A 16,005-nucleotide genomic window follows, 5' to 3' on the forward strand; every position below is an offset into this window, starting at 1 on the left:
TACATGATGGGGAGCCCCTCAGGACTGTCAGCCTTTCCTTATACTCTACACAAACAAGCCAGACAAGTATTCCCCCTTAAGCTTAACTTCCATCTTGATGGTTAGGTTGAAAACTGTGGGCAAAACCATGACTTTGGTTTGGGCTGCCGACGTCTCCCTGCAGATGCTGAGAACCACAGCGGGTTCTGGCACAAGTGTGTCCTATTCCTGAAGGAGCAAAGGAGCCAGCTGTGGGTCACGCTCCTGACCTGTCCTTCGTGGAAATTACAAAGATGCTGGCTGCTCAGTGGGCTCAGCTGTCTCAGGAGAGAAACCAGGGAAATCTTGCTCTGCCTCAAGGGAGGTGTCCATTCTCTGCCAGTGGCCCCTTAGCCTGCGGACTTAGATGGCTGGTACCCTCCCCTGCCAATCCGTGTTTTCATACTGGAGTCGGGGAGAACTTTCTCTCTCTCTCTCTCTCTCTCTCTCTCTCTCTCTCTCTCTCTCTCGCTCTCTCGCTCTCTCGCTCTCTCGCTCTCTCTCTCTCTCCTTCACCTATGTGGACTATTTGACACTGTTTCTTTGGGACAGAATTATTTCCACAGTGCGGGAGACCCTCACAGGCACACGAAGTCCTGCCTTTAACTTGGAATGTTCAGCTTACCAGATGTCGGGGTCTCCCTGACACCAGCTACAGCATGTCTCACTAGGCTAGCATGTTCTTCCCCATAGATGCATTGATCCAATCCAAGACATTATAAATTCCATACTGGGCTATGCTTGGGTACCTAGGTTGACACTGGGCTGGAGGCATGCTCCCACCAAATGCACCATGGCACTGGCAGCTTGAGGTGGGGATGACTTGGGCTGTATGACTGAACTCAGCCTACTAGAAAAAGAGGATGACAGGTGACATTAGGTGAGCCAGGAAAGTTGGATGAGGTTGGGGACACCAGAGGACAAGGGGTAGGAGGTGGAGAATCCTGGGAAGGAGGGTCACTGCAGGAGCTCAGGTACCAAGCCTCACGTCCCATTGTCTTATAGGACTTCACTTACAAAACATGAATCAAGAAGTTATTAAGGATTTCCGACAGTGCCATAGAGCATTCCACTCAAACGTGAGGCCTTTCTGAGCCTGGGGACCCCGTGCACCTGCTCTGGTCACACACCTGCAAAGTCAGCCCTGGGCTGTGGACAAGCAAAGAACTGTAAGACACCAGAGCTCAAAGACTCATTCACAGAGAATTATATATATACACATATATGATCTGGGTACAGAGGGAATGCCTCTATTCCCGTTCCCCAAGTGCCACGTCAATAAGCCCCTCTCCATGCTGAAAGGGTGGCAGAGAGAAGATACACACAACACATACTTATAAACACATGCGCTAGCTTGTGAGACAGCAAAGGCCTGGGTCTATCGGTCAGCAGTCTCTGGGTACAGAGGGAATGCCTCTATTCCCGTTCCCCAAGTGCCACATCAATAAGCCCCTCTCCATGCTGAAAGCTACACACAACACATACTTATAAACACATGCGCTAGCTTGTGAGACAGCAAAGCCAAGCCTGGGGCTGACTCTGGGCAAGCACAGATGGTCTTCAGCTGCTGCAACATCTAAGCAGAGTTGTTCACTTTTACATGCATATGCATGCACACACCACACACACACACACACACACACACACACACACAGTTCCCACGAGCACAGCAGTGGGTGGGGTGGACACCCTCTTCTCATCCTGACAGAGCCTGTGGCAGGTACTGTGTCCTGAGTGTGTGCAGCAGGGCTCTGAGCCATGGGGACCTGTGTGCTTGGTGGAGATGAAGCCACAGGCCCAAAGCAGGGTGCCCGTCCTGAGGCAGACAGAGGAGGAAAGAGGATGAAACCAGTTCCCAAGGTGTGCTGTTTCTCTCAGCTTAAGAATGACCTCATCATCATTGAGGGAACAGTTCAGAAAAGTGTAGGAAGGGAATGTGAACGCGGTCACTGAAGAAGCGGCTTCTACTTCCTGTGGGAACTTGGGCTGTCACCTCTCAGTGTCCACACATCTGTACCTTCTATTGCGATCTAGATAAGTCTGGATGTGCCCGCATATCACTGCCTTCTGTATATTTTTCTGAGTAAGTATGTCTATCATCTTTCTATATAAATGGAGATTGTTAGAGATAGACAAGGAGATCCAAAGATAAAGTCAGATCAGCTACACAGTTTGGACCCTACATATCACTGCCTTCTGTATATTTATCTGAGTAAGTATGTCTATCATCTTTCTATATAAATGGAGATTGTTAGAGACAGACAAGGAGATCCAAAGATAAAGTCAGATCAGCTACACAGTTTGGACCCTGGTGGTTCCCATTCTCCCATCTCCAGCATTCCTTACGGTCTGCCTTTCCTGGCTGCATACTATTCCAGCCCCAGTAGAGGCCCCCTAACTGCTGCTGTTGATCCCATATGGTAGAAAGAGAGAACTGACTCCCACAGTGACCCCCAGACCTCCCCATGTGCACCGCAATGTGTGCATGCCCGCACAGAGAAAAGAAGTAACTAAATGTAATCGAAAATGATAGCCCCCCATGGACATACTCAGAAGCCCGTCTCCCAGGAGATTCTAGATTGTGTCAAACTGACAACCCAAGCCACCACAGCAGAGTCTGTCTCCAAGTTCAGCCATGAGCAGTGCGGACTGAGGGACCCAGGCACTGGAGCCTCCTGCACGTCTCCACCCTCCACCCGCCACCTCCCATAAAGAGCTTCTATTCCAGGGGCTGGAGAGATGGCTCAGTGGTTAGGAGCACTGACTGCTCTTGCAGAGGACCTGGGTTCAATTCCCAGCACACATGGTGGCTAACAACTGTCTGTGACTCCAGTTCCAGAGGATCCAATTCCCTCTTCTGACCTCCATGGGCATTTACGACATGGGTGCACTTACATGCGCGCAGGCAGTATACTCATTCACAAAATAAAAACAATGAAATATTATAAAAATACTCTTAAAAACTTTAAAAAAAAAGAGCTTCTATTCCAGAAAGGACCACCCAGCATCTCAAAGACCAAGATGGCAGCACTTGGCCTCTCCTAGCTGCAAAGGAGTCTGGGAGCTGTAGATTTTTATGAAAATGTGGCTGTTCTGAGCAAAATCAGGGTTGGGCTTGTGAGAAAGACGGAAACAGAAAACTAAGGAGAGGGTAGAGTCAGCCACAGTGGGCAGTTTCTGAAGGAGGGAGCCCCATGCTGCCTGCCAGGCTGTGTGCACCCCACGAGGGCTGCCTTGCGAGGGGCCAGTGGTGCCTTCCGCCTGGCCTGGCCATAACTGCCGCACAGCTGTTGCTGCAATTCTGTCCAGCGCCTGCGTTCTGCCTACATCCAGTCTATACATTCGGTACCCTGAGCTGCTCACAGATGAGAATGGACCCCATTCCTCACTGAAGGCTGTCACAGAGGGCCAGGATTCGTTTCCACCAGGACCCTGTGTGGTGGCAATTCCAACTCGCCGCTCTGGCTGGGGGTCTGGGGGCTGTCGGCCCATATGCGGACCGAGGGGTCTTCTTTCCCTCCCCAGGCCAGCCCGGCCCTTCCTTCCCTGCAGGGATCCTTGGCTTCTCCATCTCCCCTTCCATCCAAGAGCTCCCCAGAAGCCCACCCTGTGCATACCCAGCACACTGATGGATAACTGTCCTTGCAAGACTGTGATTCACAGGCAGATGAAGCTATGGGACACAAATAACTCTGAATGCCTGATAAACAGCCAAGAGCTGTTAATGTACCTACAACCCCTGCCATACATATAGATTCTGGCCACTGCCAAGACCTGAATTTAAGGTGAGGACAGCAGCCTCGACAGAGGACCAGTATGGAAATGGAAGTGTGTGCAAAAGTGGGAGAAACACCAGGGAGCCTGGATGAAGTCTGTTGGAAAACTAACACAGAACTACCGCATGATCCATCTAGACCCCTCCTGGGTCTCTGCCTGCCAAACACTGGACCCTGCCACAACCCACATCCCTGCTTATTGTTGCACTTCTCACAGTAGCCAGCAAGTGGAAGCCGCCTAGACGGCCAACCGATGCATAAAGAACACGTGGCGCATGTGCACATTGGAATTTTATGCAGCTGTAAAGACAGATGAAATCAGTGTTCCCAGCCAGATGGATGAACCTGGAAATCATTTTGTTAAGTAATAAGCCAGACTTGGAAAGACAAGTACTACATGATTCCTCTCATCTGTGGGTCCTAGACTTACGATGACATAAAAATGTGTGTGTGCATATGTGGCACATCTCTACATATGTGTATCTGTGTGTGTGACAGACTGTGTGTCAGTGTGTGTGTGTATATGCGCCTGTGAGTATAGGTGTCTCTGTGTGCTGTCTGTGTGTGTGTGTCAGTGTGTGTGTCTGTTTATCTGTGTGTGATGTGTGTATATGCATGTGTTTATGTGTGTACTTAGTGTCTGTGTGTTTCCTTGTGTTTGTGTGTGCATGTGTGTGTCTGTGTAGGTGTGTGTATTTGTGCCTGTGCCTGTGTGCATCTGTGTTTATGGTGATTGTAAGCATGGTTTGCATGTGTGTGGGTATACACCTATGTGGGTGTACATGCATATGTGTGCACATGCATGTGGAGGCCCAAGGTCAATGTTGTGGGACTCATCCCCCATCCCTCTTCTACCTTATTCATTGAGGCAGGATCTCTCAATCAAACCCAGAGCAACAGGGCTAATCTCACTAGCTAGCATGATCTGAGGATCCTGTCTCCACTCTCTGAGGCTGGAATTGCAGGCAGGTCACCATACCCCCCTGACGTTTACATGGGTGCTGGGGATCTGAATGCTGGTCCTTGTGCTTGCGTGGTAAATGCTTTAACCACTGAGCCAACACCCCGACAAACTGATTTGTGATCTTGCATCTGCCAGGAGCAAGGATACTGCTCCCACTGAAAGTGAGGGATCCTGAGTCTGAGCTTAGAGGACCTGTGTTAGTTACTTCTCCCCTTGCTGTGACAGAATACCTAACAGAAACAACTTAAGGAAGGATTTCAGTTCACTTTCTGCTTTTTAAGCAGTCTAGGACCCCAGCCATGGGATTAGGATGGGTCTTCCCATCTCAATTAACCTAATCTAGAAACGCCCAAGCAGTCTAGGACCCCAGCCATGGGATTAGGATGGGTCTTCCCATCTCAATTAACCTAATCTAGAAATGCCCTCACAGACATGCCCAGAGGCTTGTCTCTTAGATGATTCCAGACCTCTTAGTATTAACCATCTCTGCATTTGGCCCTGTTCTCTGTCAGAACAGAACCCATAGGACATACAGATGTTACAAAATGAGATTCACTGACTGACTTACAACAGTAGTCTGAACACTCTGGAGAGGCTAAGAACCTGGTAGCTAGCTACTCAGTCCATGAGGCTGCATGCCTCAGCAACCCCACCCACCACTGCAGGCCCGGAAGATTCCTGGAGAGCTAGTTGGCGCTTGGCCCATGTTGGAAGGTCAAAGAAGATGGAGTCTGATGGCAGCAGAGGAGGCAACAGCAGTGCCAGTGGCAAAGGGACACACACACACATGCATGCACAGCCCAGAGGGGAGACAGCCAGGTAATACCCCACAGCTTTGCTTCATCCTCAGACCTCTTTATACCTGGCCCCCAGGTGGAAGGTGGTGGCCGTGCCCCCGAGTTGATCTTTTCTTATAAAGCCTTCATAGACTCAGAAGCATGTCTCCTTGTGTTGGGTTCAAAAAAGCTAATAAATCATATGCTTTCATCCTTTGCCATCATGGGCCTCCCTGCACAACTAAAGACAGACAACAGCCCAGCATTTAGCAGCTCCTCATTTAAAAATTTTTGTGAAGCATGGAAAATCACCCATCATACTGCCATCCCTCATAACCCACAGGGACAAGCCATTGTGGAAAGGTTGCATAAAACCTTAAAGGACCAATTAAAGAGACAGGCTCAAACAACATATTCTCCCAATATTCAATTAACATTAGCCTTAAATTTAATTAACATTAGCCTTGTTTACCCTTAATGTACTTAATGTATATAGAGGGACAGATGCTCCTCCCATCACCCGACACTGGGCTCAAACACACCCAGTACCACCCATCATGGTTAAATGGAGAGACCCTGTTGATGGACCAGATCCATTGTTGACCACAGAGAGAGGATTTGCTTGTGTTTTCCCACAGGATCAACCAAAGCCTATCTGGGTTCCAGCTAGAAATGTCCAACACCTCCCCACCCATGAAAAAGATGGCTCGCATGACCCTGTCAGAGACAAGGAAAAGAGACAGAGATGACATCCAAAGCCACACTGGATTACGTGGAGAGAGATCCATGACCTAGTGGAAACTGCATGCCACAGATGTCCCCCTGGAGCCTCCTCCTCTGTCATCCTCATGGCTGTCTTTACCCTGCTCAGCACCAACTCTTCAGACAGCCCCCACTCTCCCTAATACCATGTTCTAGAGATTTTATTTATCAAGGAAAAAATCAGATCCATGGGACAATCGCTGCAATATTGGAGTAATAGCAGAATTCTACTCAGGTGCATTCTCTAGGTACCCCACAGCTAACTTTCACATCTCTCAACAGCTTGCACCTGCAGCCAAGTCTGTGCTAACTCATAATATTATTCTACAGGAAAGACAGAGCATCTGATGGATATTCCCTTATTCGAACAATTGGCTAACTATCCAATTTGCATTTCCAGCAAGAGTAAGCCTACTTATTACAAATGCCTCGCTAACATTACTCTCTCCAGGATAGCATGTATCGCCCCTCCTCTTTTCCTATGGTGCAAAGGAAAAGCCCAACATTGTGTTAACTCCTCTTTGTCCACCTTTTGTATACTGGTAGTGATTACACCCCAGGTGTACCAATTCGAGGAAGAGGATGCTGCCCTCCTCCTTCACAGCTGCCAGGGGAGAGAAATCTTCATCCATTTGCTAGTAGGGCTCGGACTTGCCCTCTCCCTGGGTGCTGGAGGCACTGCGACTGCTGTTATTGTACAAACACATCACCTGGCAGGAAACTTTCGAGACAAGCTGGACCAGGCAATGGCATCCACGACTGACAGCCTCAAATCTCTCCAATGACAAATGAACTCTCTTGCTAGGGTTGTGCTCCAAAACAGAAGAGCACTGGACTTAATAATTGCTGAACATGGGGGAATGTGTGTAGTATTGGGAGAGGAATGCTGTTTTCTTTGTAAATGAATCAAATGTTGTTGAAACCAATGTTAACACTCTCAAAAAACTTTGTAATCTATTTTCAAGATTGGCTTAGCAATCCCTTGTTCTGCATGGCTCCTATCCCTTGATAATACTGTGTATGCTTGCTCACTGTTTTTTAAGATTTCTTTGCTGACAAATTACTGCCATTTGCTAAAATCACTACAGAACAGGTCATTGTCAATTATCAGACTTTGGATTCTCCTGAGATGAGACAAATTGGCCCTTAGGGCTGGTGATGGCGCTTCTTCATATTTAAATCAAAGAGGAGGATATTTTGGGGCCCCCTGTTGTGTAAAGTAGAAGTCCCTTCGTGTCCGGATAGCCCATGGGCTCGGCTTCAAATGCAGGGACTCCTTTTTCAACAGAGTGCTTTTCTGGCATCTTCCTGATTCTTCTTTTGAAGTGCCCGCCACAGATGCCCTACCATAAACATAGCCTCCGGCTCTGTTACTACCAGCCTTTCCTGTGTGATTTTCAGGCAGTCTGGCAGCATGGCAGGAGCCCACTTCCATATGTAAATAAGGGCATCCCACAAAGTACCTATCAGCTAAAGCTTTTACCACTGCCCCCACAGTATAAGTTTCCTTGTTTCCCCTCAATAACTGAAGCTGATCACCAAGACTTGGAACCAAGCAGAGTCACTGAATAAAGGCTGTACCACTGAGACTGAGCTGAGTCCTGTGTCTTACTGCCTATGATCCAGCCTTCCTGGAGAGAGCTGTCTCTTCCTAAGCCGGCTCACGGACACCTAGCTTTAGCCCACCCGCTCCTTCCCGCGTGATCCAGCGACCGGTTAAGCCGGCTCAACGAGGACACCTAGCTTTAGCCCACCCGCTCCTTCCCGCGTGATCCAGCGACCGGTGGATTTCGCATCTTGAGGAAGTGCACATGTGAAATTAGGGCGGAACCCGGCCAGGCAAGCCCCCCGGCAGCAGAGACCCACAGAGAAGCGGCAGAGAAGCAGGGACCCGCCAGAGAGCCAGCAACACAGACACGCTGCGGGACCCACCGCCACCTCAGCACCCCAGCGGCAGGCAGCGACGCGGTGCGCGACCAGACCCGCTCCAGGGTGCGCGCAGGGGACCGGTGCCACGAGATCCCCGCGCACCCCATATCCTTGTGATTCCAGATCCCAAGAGTCGACCAACTATCACAGCCTCACAAGTGAATTTGCTGAAAGTAATCCCGTCAAATCTTACAATAAAACGATGGGGCTGGGGAGATGCCTCATGGTTAAGCACTTTCTGTGCAGGCATGAAGACCAGAGGTCAGATCCCCAGCATCCCTGTAAAGGCCAAGTGGGTTTGGTGGCCTGTCTGTAATTCCAGCCTCAGAAATCAGAGATGGGGGATTCCCCAGAGCAAGCTAGCTAGCAAGGTTAGTTGTGTTGGTGAGCTCTGGGTTTGACTGAGAGCCCCTGCCTCAATGAATAAGGTGAAAAGGCAACTGAGGATGATTCCCAACACCAGCCATGGGCCTCACATACACACCCATCCACATGTTCCCACACACATGTGTGCCCCCACACATGCAAAACATGCGTACACACACGAAAATGGAAAAAGAAAATATGCTGTATTTTGTTATGCAAACAATGATTTTCAAACTGTTCTTACATTGTAAGTTTATGAAGTCACTCAAGCCTCAACGTGGTACTTGTCACATCCTATGTCATCAGATTTAAAGGGAAAGGCTTTCTGCTTCATGCCCTTTAAGCAAGTGGTGTGTGCTGTTTACACTGGGCTCCTCAAACTCGGTATGCCTTGTGTGTGCTGGAGTGGGGCTGTGGTAGGTTGGGGAGCTCCAGCTCTTCCCACCATGTCACCTCCTCAGGGAGCCACAGATGCTTCTTCTGACATTAGATGGAGAGGTAGAGGTGCCTCTTCCTGGCACCTGAGTAAGGAGAGGGCAGGTGAATCCCAGAAGCCCTCCTCCCGGCTCCAGTGGACTCTGACCCCCAGCATCTTCAGCACTGGAAAGCTTGTGACAAATTCAGAACATCAAACCTGCCCCAGGTCCGCTGAGCCACCATTTGAATCCCTATGATATTCCCAGAGGATGTGAGGTCCTAGACAAATTGCAGGGTGAACTCAACCAGAATCCTCTGCCCTGGAAATTTAGTCCTAGCTATTGCTATTAAATGTGTGGCCACTGGGGGGCACCAGAGCTAGGCATTAGCTGTACCATTTGCCAAACCTGCAGCCTGAAAGAAAAACGTTGGAAACGGGGTTTCCCCCAGACCCAGTACAGGAACTTCTGCTGACGTCCACCATAGACATAGTCTTTCAATGTCATGCCGGTCAGAGGTTAGAGCTGATTTCCACCGTGAAAACCCCCTCAGGGGCCAGCGTGTTGGGGTGCTGGGTGCCTGTGGCCAAGTCATGACTTTTCTCAGTGTCTTTGATCATGAAGCACAGATGGTGCTCCCCAGGGACCCTTCCCGTTCCAAGGCCAAGACTCAGCGGGGTGGGGGGGTCATTTCCTTTACACCTTCTGTGCTGGGTTCCAGGATACAGAACCAGACTCCACATATCTCTGTCCATAGGCAGAGCATGCTCATTGCCTGTGGCACATGGCCTGGGAGATTTGGAGTCCCCTGGAACTGGGGGATCGGCCAGGCCTGGGTGCGAAGGTGCTCAGCACTGTAGAGGCAATGGCATTGTAGTCTCTTTGACAGGGTGGGGAGGCGTAGACTGTTACAGGGTACCTAGCCACCCACTTCACAGATGAGAAAACTGAGGCCTGAGGAGAGAAGTGACCACACCCCAAGTCCCTATGGTACAGCCGGTGGTAGTGCAAGGACTAGCACCCAAGTGGCTGAAACCTGGAACAGCACCTAATGCGGGTGTTTCCTCCAAGGCCATTGGACTGGGGCAGTCAGCACTCACTGACCCTTCCAGGACCAGCTGCCAGGGCAGAGTTCTAGGCCTCAGCCAGGAGCAGAGGACCAGGCTACAGGGGCTGCCTACCTAGTAACAGGAGCAGGATCCCTCTGCCCCTGCTGGGTGTTTATCTAGTCCTTCGCTTGGCTTCAGCAACCTTAGCCAGGGACCTTCTAGCCTCATGGCTACAGTGGTGGGCTCTGCCATCCCAGAGCATAGCTCTTACCAGGCCATGCCCTGCTCAAAGCCCCCAGTAGCTCCCGAGTGCCTAGGCGACAACATAGTTAACATCCACACTCAGCCAAGTGCTCAAGTGTCCTTCAGGCTAGGGGCACAACCCCTCAGTAACACATACGCAGTTACCCTACCACTGGACCCACTTGCTGGGTACTGCCAAGCTGAAGCTTGTGTGTTGACATGCCGCCTTTAGAGTCCCCACAACACTGACTACTGTTCTGGGCACTGGGAGGCAGCAGTGAACCAGGAAACAAACCCCATCATCTTCAGGCTCCTGTTCTCAGGAAAGGCAGGCAGACAACTCATAGGTGAGTTGGTGGCACCCAGGAGGGCAGAAGGACAGGCAGGGCCCTATGTGGTAGTCAGGGAACGCCTCTGGAGAAGAGGGCCCATGTGTGAAAGCCATGAAGTATTGGGATGGAAAGGCTGTTACGACAGATGCCAGTGAAGTCTAAAGGATAAGCAGGGAATTCTTTGGAAAATTTATTCCAATACCTTAGAAAATCTAGAAAAAAAAAGGATAAATTCCTGAACACATATGCCAAAATTAAATGAAGTCATAGACAAATGGATCTTTTTTAAAAAAAGATTTATTTTTATTGTTGCGTGTATGCATGTGTGCCTGTGAGTGCGGTGCCTGAGGAGGCCAGAAGAGGGCATGAGATCCCCTGGAGCTAGGGTTACAGGTGGTGGTGACCCACCTGACCTGGGTGCTGGGAAATGAACTCCAGTCTTCTGCAATGGCAGCAACTGCTCTTAATCACTGAGCCATCTCTCCAGCCCCTTAAGTAGATCTTATAATCAGCAGCAAGATGGAATCAGTAAGCGTCTTCCAAAAAGAAAAGCTCACTACCAGATGTATCCACTACTGAATTCCACCAGGCATTTAAAAAAAAGAATTAACACCAATGATTCTCATGATATTCCTTAACCCAGAAACAAAAGGAGTGCTCCCAAACTTGTTCTACAAAGCCAGTATTGCCCTGACACCAAAACCAGATAAGGACACAACAGAAAACCACAGGCCAATTTTCATAGATTCAAAGTTCTCAATTGTAGTTGCAAACCACGCTCAACAGAAGCACATTAGAAAGATGATACACCGAGCAGGGTTGGCTTAATTCCAGGTGTTCAAGTGTGATTCAACATGCAATAAGTGAAACTCAGCACATCAATGAAATTTATAGCGCATTGTAAGGTCATTCCAGTCTATGTAGAAAGTATATTTGACACAGAGAAGCAATATACCTCAACATAATAAAGGCCACATATGACAAGCTGATAGCCAGCACTGTACTGAGTGGGGGAAACGGGAAACATTTGCCCTAAAACCAGGAACGAGGGTGCCTTCACAGTCCACGCATACTCAATATAGCATTTGAATCCTTAGCCATAGCAATAAGGCAAGAGAGAGAAATAAAAGTGACGCAGACAAGAAAACAACTCAAAATGCCCTTGTCTGTAGACGACATGACCTTAGAGCGTTGGCTGATCTTCCAGAGGACCCAAGATCAGTTCCGTATTAGTCAGGGTGCCCAAGAGGAAAGAACTGTTCAATAAATTTATGAATCAACTTACTTCACAATAGTAACACCAGCTGAATCACACCCTAGAGGCTGCAAACCAGGTAGTTGCTCAGTGCTTGAGGCTGAGTGGTGTGAACCAGGTCATTGCTCAGTGCTTGAAGCCAGGTGATGTGAACCAGGTCGCTGCTCAGTGCTTGAGGCTGAGTGGTGCCTCTGCAGCTGGAGTTAGTCCTACAGTGGGTCTCTTACACTGAAGAGGTTGAAAACCCAGTAAGTTGCTCAGTACTCGATGCTGAGTGGTGCCTCAGAAGCAGGACTTGGTCCCACAGTGGCTGTCTCATCCTGGAGAGGCCAAGAACCCAGTAGTTGCTCAGTCCAGGAGGCTGAGTGTTTCAGAAGTCCCAATCTGGCGCTAAAAACCTGAGACATTCCTGGAGAGCCGCTGGCCCTCAGCGAGTGGTAGAAGCCTGGAAACTGGTTCTGATGCCAGAGAGGGAGTCGGCAGCAGCAGGCAGTGGTGAATGACCGTCCTCCTACCATGCCCTTTTATCTGGCCTGCTATCTGCAGGTGCCACCACATCTGGGGTGGGTTTTCCTGCATCAATTAAAGTAATTAAGAAAGTTCCTCAATTGGGGTTCCCTACTCAGCTGCTCCTAGTTTGTAGTAAGTTGATATTAAAACTAACCATGGCAAGTTCCCAACACTCACGCTGGGTGGCTCACAACTGCTCATAACTCAAGCTCCAGGGACCCAAGGCCCTCTTCTGACCCCCATGGAACACTGGGACACATGTGCGCGCGCGCACACACACACACAGAGACACACACACAGATGCACAGCACATACATACAGATACAGACACAGAGATAGAGACAGACACACATACATATACACAAATAAAAATTAAAATAGGTGCTGGAGAGATAACTCAGTGGTTAGGAGCACTGGCTGCTCTTGCAGAGGACCTGGGTTCAGTTCCCAGCACCCACATGGCAGCTAACAACCATCCATAACTCCAGTTTTAGGGGATCTGACACCCTCTCTGACCTCCTCAACCATTGCACACATGCGGTGCACTTACATACACGCAGGCAAAATACTGATATATACGAAAATAAAAAATACAGCCAGGTATGGTGGTACCTGCATTTAATCCCAGCACTCAGGAGGAAGAGGCAGGCAGATCTCTGTGAGATCAAGGCCAACCTGGTCTACATAGCAAGTTCTAGGCTAGAAAAAAAAAACCCTAAATAAATTTTTAACTTGAAATTTAAATAAATTTAAAATGTTTTAAAGACCATAGAGACTTCATCAGAAACCCTTAGACCTGATAAACAGTTTCAGTAAGTAGCAGGATACAAAATTAACATCTAAAACAATAGCCTTTAATAAAACCAATAATGAACATATGAGCAAGTAACCAGGAAAATAGTCCCATGCACAACAGTCTCCAAAAGTTAAATGCCCAGGAATAACCTAACCAAGGAGGTTCAGGATCTTTACAACTAAACTTTAAAACACTCAATAAAGAAATTCCAGAAGATCCTGGAAGGTACAAAGACTTCCCGGGGTCACAGATCAGCAGAATTAATATTGTGAAAGACAGCTAGATTACAGAAAGTACCCTTTGTAGTCAATGCAATCTCCACTAAAATCCAATGTCATTCTTCACTGAAATAGAAAAACCACAAGATTCATATGGAAGCACTCAAGACTCCAAATAGCCAAAGCAATCCTGAGCAAAAAGAGCAATGCTGGGGGTATCACAATACTTTCATTCAAATTATACTACAGAGCCATAGTAACAAAAATGGCATGGCACTGTCACAAACACAAACAAAACTGGTGGAATTGAACACAAAGCCTAGAAATAAAACCATGCAGCCACCAGCCACCTGACTTTTGAAAAAGGATTAAAAAATATGTTAAAGACATCCTTTTGAACACACATTCTGGAGAAACTGAATATCCACACAGAGAAGAATGAAACTAGATCTCTATCTCTTGCCCTGCACAGAAACCCATTTAAAATGGATCAAAGACCTTGATGTAAGACCTGAAACACTTTAGAATTGATGCAGGAAAACAAATAGAAAGGGTTTTAAGATTTTAGCATAAGCAAAATCTTTCTGAAAAGGACTCCGGATGCCTAGGAAAAATAATAGCAGGAATTGACAACCAGAACCGAAAGACCTTTAAAAGCTCTGTACGGCAAAGGAAATGATTAACAGAGTAGAGACTGCGCACAGAATGGGAGAGAATCTGCCATCTGGACATCTGACAGCAGGTTAATAGCTACATTATACGAAGAGCCCAAAATATTAAACACGAAAAAACCCAGTAAGAATGAATTGAGGGACTGAGGACAGGGATCAGCAGTTGAGAGCACTTGCTGCTCTTGCAGAGAACCTGGATTCAGTTCCCAGAACCCACATGGTGGCTCACAACCACCTGTGACTCCAGGAGGAGTCCAATGCGCTCTTCTGGCCTCCACAGGCACCAGGCACACATGTAATACACAAAAATACATGCAGGCAAAGCATTCACATACATATAATCTTTTTTTAAAGAAGTGAATTGAGGAGCTGGAGAGATGGCTCAGGGATTAAGAGCACTGGCTGCTCTTGCAGAGGACCTGGTTCGATTCCCAGCACCTACATGGCAGCTAATAACCATCCATAACTCCAGTTCTAGGGGACCTGACACCCTCTTCTGACTTCCATGGGCATTGCACAACACAGGTGCACTTACATACATGCTGGTAATACAATCATACACATAAACTTTTTTTAAAAATAAAGGAGAAATGAACTGATCCAGGTGTTGTGGCACAGGCCTTTAATCCCAGCACTTGGGAGGCAGGGGCAGGCAGATTTTTGTGAGGTCAAGGCCAGCCTGAACTAGTAAGTAACATAGTAAGTTCCAGGCTAGCTGGGGTTATGGGAAGACCCTGTCTCAAACAAAACAACAAAACAAAACAAAACAAAACAAAACAAATGAATTTAACAGACGCATCTCAAGAGAAGGGCAAATGGCCAAAAAATAGAACCCATATTCCATATCCTCACCCAGCGTCGAGACCTCAGCCTCCTAGCCTCCAGGACTGTAGCGGGGACAAGGACACGGCTTCCAGACACCTGCCCATGGTGCTTTGTCACGGCAGCTCTGGGACACAGACACAGCAAGGAGACTAAAGCAGGCACACTCCTGTCTGTGGTACCGAGGGAGATGAGAACCGCAGCCAGTGGGCAACCCGCCTGGGCTATAGAGGAGCCTGCAGCGGTGATGCGGAGGGTGGGGCAGGAGAAGCGAGCTCTCACATGTGGTGTGCGTGAGCATAAGAGGCCGTGGGAGCATGGGAAGGGAGCTTGGGCAAAGGGAACAGCTTGGGCAGAGGCCCTGGGATGGGAATGAGCCAGTATTCCAGGAATAACAGGTCAGTGTGGTTGATAGAGCAGTGAGAGGGGCAGAGTGGGGCAGGAGCCACACAGGAAGGGTCCTGAGGGGAGACGGGACAGAGCAGGCATTCCATAAGTATAACCACGGCGTGCCCCTCTGACACTTAGGAGGAATCTAACATCCAATGTGAGAGGAGAGCAGTGCAAGGGGATTCTGTTTCCCCTCTGCGCTCCTTAGTGGATTAACCCTTTCCTGCTTAGTGGGTGAATGGGCATCTTGAGAGTGAGCCTGCTATGGCTAGGTCTTTCCAGCCGGGCCCTATCTCTGCCTGTGGGAAGCTCGGAGCACCTCTGGACTCTGCCAACAAGACCAGATGCTGCCTGTGACCTTGCACCAAGAATGTGAGCCCAAACAAAGACAGTGTGCTGTGGAGTCTTTGGCGGGTTTAGACAGGAGTGTGGCCCACGCTTGGATTTCTGTCTTTTTGACAGCTGTCAAAATGGGGACTATGAAACGTTCATTAAACTAACGTTTTAGTTACATTTCTCAAATATCTGACAGGAAGAAACTTAAGGGAGGAACGGTTTATTGTGGCTCACAGTCTGAGGGTCGTCCATCCGGATGGGGAAGGCATGGCCATGGGAGCAGCTCTTGCTTGTGGCAGCAGGAGTGTGAGACTGCTTGGTCACATGGATGGAGAGAGGAGAGAGAGAGAGAGAGAGAGAGAGAGAGAGAGAGAGA

This window comes from Nannospalax galili, unplaced genomic scaffold (genome assembly GCF_000622305.1).
Source record: "Nannospalax galili isolate Female #2095 unplaced genomic scaffold, S.galili_v1.0 scaffold2927, whole genome shotgun sequence".
Lineage (NCBI taxonomy): Eukaryota > Metazoa > Chordata > Mammalia > Rodentia > Spalacidae > Nannospalax > Nannospalax galili.